Source organism: Eupeodes corollae, chromosome 1 (genome assembly GCF_945859685.1).
Source record: "Eupeodes corollae chromosome 1, idEupCoro1.1, whole genome shotgun sequence".
In the NCBI taxonomy this organism is placed as follows: domain Eukaryota; kingdom Metazoa; phylum Arthropoda; class Insecta; order Diptera; family Syrphidae; genus Eupeodes; species Eupeodes corollae.
In genome coordinates this window covers 177,539,946-177,554,988 of record NC_079147.1, presented here as the reverse complement: position 1 = coordinate 177,554,988, position 15,043 = coordinate 177,539,946, and the positions used below count along the sequence as shown (strand labels likewise).

The 15,043-nt window shown below is 34.6% G+C and overlaps 1 protein-coding gene across 2 annotated transcripts in view; it reads left to right on the top strand.

Annotated features, from left to right (window-relative positions):
- The window catches only part of LOC129941159 (uncharacterized), a 203,132-nt gene that overhangs the window by 58,399 nt on the left and 129,690 nt on the right, over nucleotides 1-15,043 (top strand). The window lies entirely within an intron of this gene.

Sequence of the window (15,043 nt, the reverse complement as noted above, 5' to 3'; positions counted from 1 at the left end):
TTTATTTTTAATCTCGTCACCATTAATTTTAAATGAAAAACTTCAAGGGAGCAACAAAATAAGAAAAAAAGCAAAAACAAAATTTAACATTAAATTCCATTATTCACCATTTGTCATGCAATTAATTTGTTCACAATTTTGAAGAGAAAACGTGGTATGGTAGCGAAACTTTAGTGTGCAATCATCAACAAAACCACATGTCACTTTGCTGTCATCACATTCCGCACATTTATTAGACTCCCGATCTCAATGTTGGCTGGTGGTAGGATGGTGCTTGATGATGTTGATGCTGCTGCTGCTGGCGCTGGTGCTGCTGCCTGCAATAACTCCCTACACCCTTCGGTTTCCATATTTTGCGTTACTCTTGTGATGTGCGAATTGACGACTACCAAGACCAACTAACTACGACTATACGACCATACGATGACGACGAGAATGAGAATGAAAATGACGATGACGATGAGACGTTTACTCCTTTTAGAATAACTCTGAATGCTTTAGCTTAAGCCAAGCCAACCATCACGATGAGGAATTTCATTACAATCACAAAAACCAAGTGCTGATTTAATGGAATCAGTCATTTGGAGCAAAAATCCATTCTATTCTTTAGCTTTGCTGTATATGTATGAAAGTTCGTACAGGGTGATTATTGTTAAACTTTCTGATTAAAAAAAACTAGAATAATTGGTTTCCTATAAAATAAGGACTTTTAAATTTATGGTTATAGAAGACTTCCAACCAGTTCCATAAAATTTCAAGTAAGAATGTCAGTATCAATACCGGGACTTGTACAACATAACATTAATATTTGTACCATCAGATACTTATTTTTAGTTGAGCAATACTAAACACATACAAATGTAAGTACTTGCTTAGTACATTCATATTTGTTTCTAGATTTTAATCGGCGTATCGAATTGAAATTTTGATTCCCAAGTTCTTTAAGTAGTTTTCAAGCTTCGAGTACTCTTTAAGTAGGTTCTTGGTTCTTGAAAATCCTCAATATTTTTAAAATACAATTTTTGACAAATACCTTACAGTTCTTAAGTTATAAAACACTTAAGTTTTAATGTAATGGTCACGGTGGAACTCTACGAGGCAATGTTAATTTTTTTAATAAAATTTAGCTTTGAGTTTTTACGAAACAAAATCGAGTTTTGCTGCTTATTTGTTTTTTTTTTTTTAATTTAACTTAACTTTAATGTTCTAACTATTTATTTTCTTAGATCTTAATTTTAAGACACCCTGTTTGCAGGGCAACCCTTTCGTTCTATATTATACCACTATTTCTTCTCAAATATGAGATTGAATTCCTAGAGAAATTCTCAACTCATACATACACAGCGTACGTTCTACGTTTCATATATATGCACACAAGAAAAAAAAAACAATAAAGATGAAGGGACCGAGGTGAAAAGGTGCCGTAAAAAAGAAGGTGATAGAAACAGGAGTCATCTCATACCGAATAAACCATCACCTTTTCTATTTTTGTGAACATGGTTATACCTTTATAGATTTCCGTTAGCTTCTATGCGAGATGCATTTATTTACACTTATCGCACCTGGGAAAGTGTGTGATTTGGTCTGATGAATAGTACCTTCCCACCTAGTTCCCTTTTTATTCCAAACGGTTTTTTATAGGTCCTGGCTATAATTCTTTGGGTTGTGTGTGATGGCATGTTGTCCATACCTTGGAGCTTTTTAACTAATGGATTTTTTCTCATTTCTTTTTCGATTATCTTCCTATATATGCATCAATGCATGTAACCAATTTGAATTATTGAAGTATCTTACAAAAACAAAATGAAAAGGATTCTTCAATTTATATGCATTAGATTAGACATCAAAAAAGAGATCTATTGCATTTAGAATTGAATAATTGTGGTAGTATACGACATTTTTATCGTATCGTCTCAGTTTTATTTGAATTCAAAAGATTTCAATCAGGCTTTAAAGGACCAAAATGAAATGCTTGACTTCATTTAATTGCTAGCAATAGAATCACCAAACATCCTTATTCTTCATGTTAAAAATGCGTGTATTTTATCTTTTGTTAGTTTAACCTCTGTGACTTTGAAAAGCAATCAGCAATGTGCATTTCAAATGCGCAACGAACGTATTTTAATGGTTTCATTGAAGAAACAAGAAACTATTGACATCTTTCCAAGATTTGGGAATTTAAAAATTTCTTATTGCTCTAATGGGACGTATACCAACTGAAGAAATATCGAAACAAATTTTTAGGTAGGTAAGAAGGCTCTATAGGTAGGTATATGAAAAAGGTAGGTAAGGTAGTAAGGTTTTCAGCTGAAAATGTTTTCTTAAAATTACAGTACTTTTGGAATGAAAAAAGTTTTTTGAAAAACCGCTGATATAATTGACTTTATCGTTTTTTTCTTAGTTACGATAAGAAAAACAATTTTTGCAACAATTTCAAAACCTAGGAAGGCTATTGTATATGTTATATTATATTGGCTTCTTGATTGGTTGACGTTTATAGATGGGTTAAGTAAGGGTAGTTCATGGCTTTTAATCAAGTCATTTCAAACCCTTACCATAAAGACTACATACGTGTATCATAAGCTAAAATTTACAAATTTCAAAGGCTAAGGTGATAACTTTAGATACATTTTTTTCTATAATACTTTTGTCCAGCAAATAATAGTCTTACTAGTTAATTTGGACGACCGCTATATACTTGTATGAAAAGAGTTTAAGAGTTAATATACAATAGTTAAGAGAGGTTTTGATAACATTTCAAGCATAAATGTTATAAATTGTATTTAAATCTCTATATTTGAACTTTATCTCATAAAAGATCTTATTAAAGTTTTTTAAAGCATTACTAAAGCTTTTCAAAATTTTAAACTTTGTGAATACCTCTACGATAATTATAAATATTTTAGTTGTTTTTACAGACAAACCGCTTTTTGGTGAATTAAATTACTAACAAATCTGCAGAAGAAATTTTTGCTTTAACAACTAAAATGTGTGAGCTTTCTGGCTCATATGATCCTCCTGGATCCTCCATTGGTCAAATGTTGATAGGTTTGTGCAGAGCGATTTGAATATAACAGGATTTTGATTCATATTGTCCGCAGTCCTCACTTGAAAGTAACACTTTCAGACACAAAATGGAAGTCACTAAAATACAAATTTTATTTAAACGTATAATAAACTAGCGGCTCGGTACGTGCTTCGCTACGTATTAGACATAGTATTAAATCATTAAAATGATTATTAAGTTCATTTATTCAAACACAAAAATATTTTAAATTGATAGCTATTTAAAAGTCCAAATGACCTAAATTATATATTGTTTATATTATATTTATCAGCAAAGAGTAAAAACTAAGAAATTAAAAGCAATTGGGTACTCTTACTATGGGTTAGTCTAAAACAGTTTTTTTTATTTTTCCATTTTGAGCAGGAGTACCGACTCTGGAACAGGCAACATGAAGTTGGCCATGTGAAAAACCAGATTCCTCCAAATTGACACACAAACGTAAAGTGTTTGCCCTTGGGCCTTATTTATGAACATCGCAGATGATAAACGCACAGGATATTGTAATCTTTTGAATCAGTTGGAATCATAGCGATACTCGGTATCAAACACACAAATTTGGCAATAACTTTTTCACTGCCAATATGGTGCCATTACACATTTTTGGTGGATTCTTTTTTCGCAATGATAATCAAAGAACCAATTTTCAGATTCAAGCAATGCGGTGGTATACCAGCAGCCGGTTCCAATGAATTTAAAAATTCAATTGGATAATTCATTGCCTCATCTTGATTCATAACACTGTCAATTGATTTATGTGTCGTGACTACACCTGGCAGTTTCGTTTAAATTTTAAATTTAATGGCATTGATATGAATGTTTTTCGGTCTCAAATGGCGCGTTCCCTCAACCAATCATGATTTCTGTAATTCTGAAGTATATTCTAAAAAACACATTAAATCAACTGAGATTGCGCAATTTTACAAAAATTGTTCTAAAAAGTAATCAATCCGTTGGTTCTGTCGATTGGTATTTTGCCATCACCAATTTCTAACAATTGTTATGAAAACTCATTGGCAGTTGTGTCAGTGTCAATTTTCGTACATATCTCCAAGAAACTGATGACTTCAAACAGGCGTTTATTTCATTATCAGGAGTTGATCGAGGAACGATAGGCAATGTTTGACGTAAGTCCCCTGACAGAAATATCAGAGCACCACCAAAAAGCTTTTGATTACCGCGTAAATCTTGCATTGTTCGATTAAATGCTTCTATTGATTTTGTATTCGCCATTGTGCACTCATCCCATAAAATTATTGACGTTAATCGCAGAACTTTTGCCATAGCAGATTTTCTCAAAATATTGCAAGTTTTAGTTTCAATCCCCTTTACATTCAATGGCAATTTTAATGCAGAGTGTGCGATCCGACCGCCTTCTAATAATGTAGCAGCGATTCCCGAATTTTCTGTACAACGAAAGTTTTCCTAAACACGTTTATATCTGCGATGAAGTACAATATCACGGGATTGAAACTGATCATCAAGAATAACCTCATCAATTTTCGAAGCATTGAATAGTCTTCCATGTTCTCCAAAAGGTGTTCTATAAGCCCTTATTACAATTTTGTGATTATCAGATGACAAAAGATCAAGAGCATTTTTGAACAATTGAACTAATGCTTTATGCTGATGGAAAAACCTTTGTAGCTCACGAATTATTTCTCGTCTTGTATTTGACACAATTGCACAACGTTGATCCAATTCACGATTTTCATCATCAATAAAATAAATTTGCAAAAATTGATGATCAGCGTCGGGGTATGGCAATAACCAGCTTGATAATAAAACTGGCCCTGAATCTGTAACATGTATGCAATTTTAGATAGATGTTGAATCAGAGTTTTTAAGACTTTATGATTAAGATTGATATAAACATGGGACAATACTGTTGAGGTATTTACCTTTAAAGGCGGCATAAAATTATCTCTAATAATTTTAGTAGCACCAAAAGAAGTGATTTGAAATGCCGAATTTTACTGTTGAATATTACTCAAAAACTGCTTTGCCGTTTGAGATGTCCGCATCACAATGTGAGTATATTGCGTCCATCATTCCAATGTATCCGTACATACTATAATCAATCTGACTATTGTAATTAAAAGCAGCACGCAGCATTTCATCTCAAACATCACGACGTATTCGTGATCTCCGAGCAAGACTAAGTAAAGGTACTGAGTTAACAGATCTATTCTGTGCAGTTGCACTTGATTTGCATTACGCGATCGACGACCTATGTTTAGTCGTCTTGCTCGTGATATTTTACCCCCACTCAACAACTCAACAATATTTTGGAAAATATAAACACAACAAAGCAATAACTATCGCTAAAAAAATGTAATGACTTATGATTTACATTAAATTTGTTTAACAGAAAATTCTTTATGTTCTTCGATTGTTTTACCAAAGGTTCAAATCGGCTTTTAAGTATTAGTACAAAATTGTTTGTATGTATATGGGATTATAAAAAAATGTAAATTTTACACTTTATCAAGACTTTTTTTAAAATTTTCTCTACGTACAAACCTTCTCTGGACTTCCACGAAAAATTCAAGACCAAAATTAGCCAAATCGGTAAAGGCATTGTTGAGTTATAACATTACAACGAAAAGTGGCATTGATTTTTATATATAATAAATAAATAATTTAAAACATGATAGAGGTCATTTTCAATAACGCAATGCGATTAAGTTGAAATTGAAGGGAATACGAAAATTAAAAAAAATACTCTCCCATCTGTTAAGTCCTAAGTCAAGGTTATAGATACGGAATTTTCAGATAGATCCCGTTTGCACTATAGTGATCTCAAATTTATCAACCACAATGATAAACTTCTCACCGGAGCGTGCCGAGCGTTCCTATTTATTAAGCAGGTTTTTATAAAATGAAATGTTTTTTTTTGCACTTTTTGTTGAACGCTATGTTCTTCGATACTAATTTTGCATAATCAATTACAATATAGTAAAAGTTGCTTTTAAATTTCGTTTTGGAAGACACTTGTAGGAGCTAGATTAGAGGGAAAAATATTTAACTAATCGTATCAGACTAGGAAGTCAACCCTTTTCTCAACCTTATGTTCGAAAGTCACTGAGAAAAACCGACACCTTGAACCATTACTATCCTAAGTCCAAGACAGCCACAAAAAACATGATACTCATCCTTTGCAACTAATCAGAATTTTTATGATTCTCTTAGCGTTATTTTTGTCTCAGAACTTTTATCTCTTTCCTCTGTCCTTAAAGGACTATCTGCTCAAGGACCCTCACATTTCCTAACTTACTCAATAATACTGATATAGAGCTTGAACAAAAATAAATAAACGTACTAACAAATGGTTTTCCCATGAATCACGTTTCTATACTGTACTTCTTTTTTCCATTTATTTCCAGCTTCTTTATGGAAGCCGCAATAAATCCTTTGTACCACCAACTAGTGTCCAATATTTTATATTTATATATTTTTGTTCTCCTTATTTTTGCAAACCAATTTAAAAAATTCGTGACTTTATTTTTGCACAATACAAAAAACGAAATTACCCACCGTCTCGTCGTCGCGAGGGTCCTTTCACTTTAATCTCATCAAAATATGATACAATAATAAACGCACGTACAACGCGTTTCGACAATTACGATTTCATAAATATCATACCTCCTGCGAGGACCTTCTTCAAAAGTCTTTCTCTAGCCATCTCTATACCTACCAGCTACTGCTACCTCCTTTTGATCCAAGACCGTCATGATTTAAAACTCTGGAACGACAAACAAAACACATACGAGTAAGAAAGGCAAATCCTGAACTGATACACTGTGAAATGTATGAATGTTGCTACCTACACTGTACCTATAACACAGCTCCCCTACACCTACATATATCTGTCTGTATATGAGTTAGGTATCTGGCACTGCTGTATACATATATCCTAATGATTTATACGAGTTTCGAATTCGAAACTTAGTTCGTCTTTGTCGGGAGTTTGGCTTGAATTGTTACTTTTTATCCGTTTTTTATTTTCCCCGTTAGCACTGCTCTGCTTGGTCCAAATGAATCCGCTTGATCACATAGAAGACTGGGGACCGGGTTGGCCTGGCATCGAATTCACCAAAGCATCGACTTAAGGGGGTGTGAGCGTGTTGGTGGGAGACATAGTTCACATTGCACAAACACTGAAATAGGAATCTCTTGTTGATGCGTTATTGTTGCCTTTTTTTCCATGTTTGTCTTTTTCTTCTTACGTTCTTTTTTGTTTTTATGTATTTCTATCTCAGTGTGGGTGTGTTTGTGTGTGCAGCCTCTTTGTATTCCTTTAGGAGGCTTTGAAAATAAGTCAAGCGAAGGCGGCATCACGTGCATTTGATTCTATACCCTCCAACTTGCATCCGAAACTATACGTCGACTCGTCGTCGTTGGTCGCCTACTTCTCTAGAAGGCTTTGAAAAAAAAAGTAAAACTCTGTTTTCAGCTTGCTTTATATGTCCTGTCGCAATACACTCACAGAATGATTCACCAAAACACACACGTTTTCCTGTACCTTTAGCCGTTTGGTTAATAATACCGTCGTCGTCGTCACTAGTCTCTCGTGGCTCGTCGTCGTTGTTCCAATTTCGGTTTGGATAGTGATCTATTATGGTGGCCATCAAGGATACATTCTAACCTAACTCTTTTATACAACCTACTATGGCACAGTAGGCTGATGGATTTTCTGATTTCTCTCCGTAACCCCATTCCACTCATATGATATGAATCTACCGTTGTTATATGTTGAAAGACTGGGACGGATTTATAATTGATTTGATGGCATTTAACGATTTTTAAAGGAATATTCAAATTTTAAATAAGTGCCAAGTTAGCTTTTTTGTTTGTTATTCTTTCTAAAACTTGAAGGGATGAAGGGAGGTACCAAATTTATATCAATCAAATTCGGAAAAAGGTACACCAAAAAAAAAAAATAAGGTACTTGGCTATTAAATACTATTTCAAAGAATTTATTGCACAAAAAACAAATAAAGGGTATTTTTTAGCTATTATATTTTTGACAACACTGGTTTAAACAGCTGACGCACGTTTCGTGTTTTGTTTCACAGTCAAACATCTTCAGTTTGGTCTTCTTCCATTTTATGGTCAGTTTAATCGACCTACTTAAGCGGCTACTCGGCCTATTGTGACTAAATTTCGCACGAATCGAACGTAACTGTGAATGGTAAGCGCTGGCTTAAAAAAAATGCAAGAACTTGACTTCCATGACATGTGGTTTCAACGAGATGGTGCCACATGCCACACAGCATGCTCAACAATGGTCTTATTGAGAGGCGAGTTCGGTGAACATTTTATTTAACATTTGGCCTTTAAACTATTTTTTGTGGGCCTATGTTAAAGCTCATGTCTATACAGACAAACCCGCTTCAATCTAAGATTTGGAAGACGAAATTGACGCTTTTATTCGTGAGTTACCGGCCGAAATGTTGGAAAGAGTTTGCCAAAATCTGACTAAGACAAAATTGAGGCGTGGTAAAGGTCAACTTTTGCATAAAATAATCTTCAAACATTAAATTTTATGGACCGTACTATGGATTCAAATAAATATTTTATGCATTTTTCTGAATGGTATGTTTTTTTTAAATCCAAATAATCCAAATTATCCACATCAAAAATATTAAATTAAAATTCTTATGCTTATTATTCTTACATAGCAAAATTCATTATATTTGGAGAACATAAATTTCTTGGATAGAAGTTCTGTTATCTTAACACACATTTAGAAATTAAAATTCAAAAAATACGGAACATCCTAGAACAAAATTTAAAATAACTATCGAGAGGTTATCAAATAAGTAAGAATAACACACACAAAATTGTTATAAAGAATTTGTATCATGTTGCAAAAGTACAGAAACAAATGATAGAAAATTTAATTAACAAATTCAGTTTACCGAAGCAGCAAAATTAAAAAGAGTGTTAAACAGATCATTTATATAGTTAAACAAATAACTTAAGGTTGTGAAGAAAATAGTAAATTAAAACATTACATTGTCAAACTTTCACATAATATAAAATTGTTTAAAAGCAACTATGATTTCATTACAAATCCTTTATTCGTCCTTAACGACATGGTTTTCAGCAATTGAAGTCTACAACTGCTAACCTTGCTAAATTCGTGTTTTTTACACTCTCGGTGCTTGAAAAAGGAAACAAAGTCGACGACGTAGTCTCCAGTGACTTTAACAAAGCCTTTGACAAAATTTCCCACAGACTTATACTCTTAAAGCTTTCCACTCTTGGTATTGAATCCATTTTGTTCCAATGCATGTTTGCTAAACTAGAAAACCGTGTATAAAATGTTCGCTTCAGATGAGATCTGTCCTACCTTTTCCTTGCTTACTCTGGCGTACCACAAGTTGTCTATGTAGGACCTCTGCTTTTTATCCTTACAATTTATAATATGAACTTAATTGGCGATGACACAAAGTAGTAAAGTACATTGATGCATGATTCTTACATAGTTAAACTCGCTCTTGATACTTTCTCATTCTGGTTGAAAATTATTCACGAAAGCGAGAAAACCATTCGTTCTGTTGACGTTACTTCCGACTTTCGGCTCTTACTGGACGAGAACTAAATGTTCGTTTTCAAATATAGTTGATATATAATATTAAAAGCTAACTCAGCGCGCGGTTTCGTTAAACGTTGGTGAAAGGAGTTTTTCAACCCACCCGATCTTTCTTCATCCCCTTTGTCTGTCCCTTTCTTGAATACGAATCTCAACTCACATGCTACGGAAAGTCAATATAAATGAAAACTTTTGTATGTATAGTAGCGCACACTGAGTTGGGTGATGTCACTTTCCACTTGTGCGTCCCATCAAATGCACGGCCTTCTTCTACTGTCCTGTCACGTTGATTTGAAGACTTTTCCATACTCCCTACGTGACCCAGCCATCTCAGGCGTTGGACTTTTATCATTCTGGTTTAGTCTCGGTCACTGTATAGTCCGTACAGCTTGTCGTTCCATCTTCTCCTCCACTCCTCTTCTTTACATATGGGACCGTAGATTACTTAAAGAACTTTTCCTTCGAAACGACCCAAGGTGCTTTCGTCCGCTTTTTTCATAGTCTATACTTCTGCACCGTAAAGCTCGACGGGGATGATGAGAGTTTTGTATGGAGTGAGAGGGCTTTACTATCCAATTGCTTCCTAAGCCCAAAGAAATAGAGGTTAGCAATAGTCATTCTTCGTTTGATCTCAGTGCTGGTGTTACTTTTTGCTTTCATAGCGGACTGCAGTTAGAAAAAATCCTTAACTACCTCAAAGTAACGTCTGTCAATGGTGAGCTTTTGACTGAGACGCCGTTGTGGTAGGCCTTTTTTGATGACAGCACGTACTTTATTTTACTCTCATTAACCTCTGAATCCGTTCTTCCCGCCTCTGTCGCAATACATCACGCTTAGTTCTTTCGATTATGTCAATGTCATCAGCATACAAAAGTAATTGGACAGACTTTTCAAAGAAAGTGCATCTAGTATTGACGTGGAAGCTCTGCACTATTCTTTCAAGGACGATGTTAAGAAATCGCATAATAGAACATTGTCTAAAGCCTATTTTGACATTAAAAGGCTAGGTTAATTTTTTTTTCAACCTTTATAGAGCTGCGTGAATTCCTTAAGGCCATCCTGCACAAACGGACGAGTTTGGAAGAGATTCCAAAGCTAGACATGACTTTATACAGTTCGTCCTTATAAATACTGTATTATGTGGTCTTGAAATCGATGAAGAAATGTGAGCGTCGATGTGATGTTCTTGAGCTTTTTGCCAGGATCTATCCTAATTTGAAAATTTGATCGACTGTGGACTGTATTGGTCTAAGGCCACACTGATAAAATCTATCAAGTAGGGTTCAAATATTACTATAGAAACAATCTTGTAAGCGGTGCTAAGGATAATGAGCCTCCTATAGTTCAGGGCCTTCTTTGTTCAGTATCAAGAAAGCAATATTGAGGTTCTACTTATTGGTTCCACTCATTAGTTTAAGTCATCTGCTCCAGCGGTTTTGTTAGACTTCTGCTTAGATATAGACAATTTTAATTCGTCTAAGTTCAGAAGACGTGAATGTTGGCTTTCGTCGTTTATATTGAATTGATCAACCTTCCTGACAACGGAAGTAGTCCTTCCATATCCTCAGAATTGACTGCTGGTTCTACTATGATGTTTCCACTTTCTTCTTAGCAGTTTTCGGTTCGATGTTTATGCATTTGTGAATCTCGTGTCCCCTGCTCACAAAACTTCCGAGCTTCATTTCGTTAATAATAATAATTGCAAGAATTATGAATTATCAAGAATTTTGTCTGTATGGGTTCGCTGGAAAAGTCTTATCATTCAAATCCTTCCCTGATATAAAACGTGAAGGTAAACGTGAATGTAAGTTGGCTTTAAAGTTGACTTGAGCTTGATGCGGGTTGTGCTCCCATACCTACCAATACCAAGACCATATCTACAAACGAACCTACTCGCAGTATAACAACCTACAATCTGCATTTGAGGCCACTACGAATGGTTGGAATGAAAATTGAAAGGCACATTTCACGTTTTAGAGCTCTTGAACAGAGAATGAAAAAAGAAAAGAATATAATGTTAGATATGTATGTTGGTATGTGAGCTGGGCATAAGTGAAGTTGAGCTGACTTTGTTATAGTGGAAAGTGGAGCCATTTCTGTTGGCGGCAGCATCAACGAACAACTTGGGTTTAGTTGGTGGTGTTAAATGTATAATCAAACGACCGACGCAGAAAACTCACCATCTCAGCTCACCGCACCGCACTGCTTCGCACCGCACCGTACCAATGCTGCCTAAAGGATAAAAAGGAAATTTCTGGAGGAATGGGTACAGATGAAAGTTTTGTATTGTCCAAAGGCACAAACCTACCTAAGTACATTTATGTACACACATATGTGTGTATATTTAGAGTGTGGCGTGAGAGTTTTTAAAAGTATCTATCTACCTCTAACTAAGTTAGCTACATACCCGTCCTAGTACATTATGAAGCGTGCATGGGAATGACTTTTTAACCCAAATATTTCTCGGATCTCATACGTCATACCTACTCCTTTTTTTCATAGGAAATGGATATGAATAGTTATAGCTCAGATAAAATAGGTAAGAACGCCTTACAACACAAATACCACAGAAAGTGTATGTGAATGTCATCCAGATGGGTGAAACCTGAAACCTTATATAAAATAGGGCATTGTCTTTCTATCTCTTTGATGTTTTCTTTTCAATTACCGCGCACTTTTCTAATAGAATTGTGTTACTTTTTGACCTATTTCAAAAGCTTTCAATACTTTCAGAAAATGTTTATGTTAAAGCAATGTTTTCAACTTTATTTAAATTTAGTTTCAATGAACTAAATAAAATAAACACGTTTTTGAAAAGAATTGAAAAATGCATTTTGAAAAAATATAAATACTTAAATTTATTGTTCATTCAGGGCTTAACATTCTACTTTTTAAAATGTCTACATCTAAATTTTTGGAGATGTTGTAGAAGGCTTTATATAAACAAGCCCTAATGCCAGGTTTTCTTAGTGGTCCTGGTCAAAATTGTTCAAAGAGAGTCGAGAAAGCTTTGAAAGCAAGAAATGGCCAAGACAACTATCAAAATTAACTGAGGGGTAAAAAAGTCGCTAAATCAGAGAATTCGTGTTATATAGGTTTATGGTATCCTCGCTCTCATGAAAGTTACAAAGCTTACTAATTACGGGTACATCGTCTTTATGTGGGCTATCGTTAAGGCAAAGAAGTTCACCTTTTAATTTCACCATCAAAGAGATTTCCTTTACACTATATTCATCCCGAATATACTGTACAGTACGGTCTTCTTTAAAACGAACATTTTGCTTGCGTTATACCCTTCTATACGCCGTTGATCAACGTTTGCAATTAGTTTGTAAAGCTTTGGTTTCCATTCGCTGAAGTCACAACAGTTGAGATTAATTTGCATTCCTCACCATTGGCTTAGTTCCTGCCATTCATTGAACCACATTGTTTTTTTTTTGATTTTGTGCAGTACTACTATCTTTGGATGTTTTTCATAAGACATTGTGAGAGTTTTAAGAACTCAATTTACATGTAGCTTAAGGATCTGTATAAATAGAGCAGTGAAACTTCACTTTTCAGCATAACCATTGGAGAGGATATGAAAGATTATTTTGATATAGCATCTCAGCAATTCTCCACCGTTTCGTAGTGTTTGTAGTCCCACACTTGACCCCAATACAACTTGATGGCTTTTGAAACTACTTCAAAGACACAAAATTTGGCACCCTATCAAATTTTTTTGTTCGACAATCACTTGTTGCACGAGGCACTGATTGCAGGCTCAGCTTTTATACAAGTGTATCCCTCAAGTGATGTCCCATGTCAAGGTTCTTAGCCATAAGTACACCAAGGTTTTGTATTTTTTAACGTACTCCATTGCCTCACCATTTTACCACCACCACTTACAGCTACGGTTTCGCACTCTTCTATTTGTGAATATAACAACTTTAGATTTTTTTTAAATTTTCATCAGTCAAGTTCCAGTTATCCCTCAAAAGGTTTATCATGAGTTTGTTGAGATTCAAGCGAGTATACAAGAAGCACAATATCGTTAACAAACACCCGTGCTTTGAAAGCTTTTCCTGCGAATTCTGTATCATTCGGAGAGTTTTCGAAGAGACATTTCCCTATCATGTAGGTTATACATCAACGTATTTCTGTCCACTTAATTCAAATTTCTTTTAATTCAAAAACGATTCTGCAATACTTTCTAGTACAAAAATATGACCATTTGTGGAGTATCCTTTTTTGAATCCAGCTTGACCCTCACCAATCAGTGTATTGCTTGTGATCGACATTGCAAGATAGTTGTAAAAAAGCTTATACGCTTATATATTATTGGTGGGATGTGTTGTACTTCCTTTTTTATTGTATATATACTGTTTTTTGTATTCTGTTTTCTTCTTCTATGGTTAAAATCCTGAGTAAGCAGAAATGTGGCCTCAGGATTTGTCATATTAATGCGCAAGGCTTATTACCGAAAATTGATGAGTTCCGTGATCTCTTTGTTAATTCAGATGTTGATGTCGTTTGTGTCACGGGAACATGGTTGAGAAATGAAGTAAGTGACGAATTGTGCAGATTAGAGGGCTATCGTACTTTTCGGTTAAATAGACTTGATCGTGTTGGGCGTGGTGTGGCAATATTTGTTAAATTTGTTATCAAATGCAAACTTAATTATACGTCCGACGCAGGTAGTAATCTTGAATATATGTTCATATTTGTCTTCTGTGCAGTGACAGTAGTCTTCTTTTAGGGGTTATTTATAGGCCAAATAGGAACATAGACTTTTCACCTCTTTTGTCAGTTATAGGTTTCCCTAATATTGTATTATGCGGAGACTTCAATTGCAACTTATTAAATACCAATACTTTGACTAATAGCATGCGATCGGTCAGTTTAAGTCCAGTTAACACCACTAATCCAACTCATTTTTTTGATAGTGGGGCAACTCTGCTTGACTTGTTTTTTGTAAGTGACATAGACGATGTAGCCTTGTACGATCAACTTTTCGTACCTGCCTTTTCAAAACATGACTTAAATTTTTTAACAATCAAATTTAATCTCGAATATTCTGACAAAAAAATATCATACCGTGACTTCAAAAGCATTAACTTTCAGTATCTTGAAGATCATACTAGACTCATCAATTGGGAGAGTATATTTTCTATGCATTCCACTTATGAACAATCGCAATTCTTAACAAATAATATCCAAACCCTTTTCGATACGCATGTTCCTTTGAAAACAAAAACTCTAAATTCTAATGATAAACGATGGTTCACTCAAAATATTAGACTGTTGATGCAACAACGAGATAATGCATATAACAACTGGAAGCGATATCGGTTGACCGAATTGCGACGCTTGTTTTGTTCACTACGAAACAAAGTTAC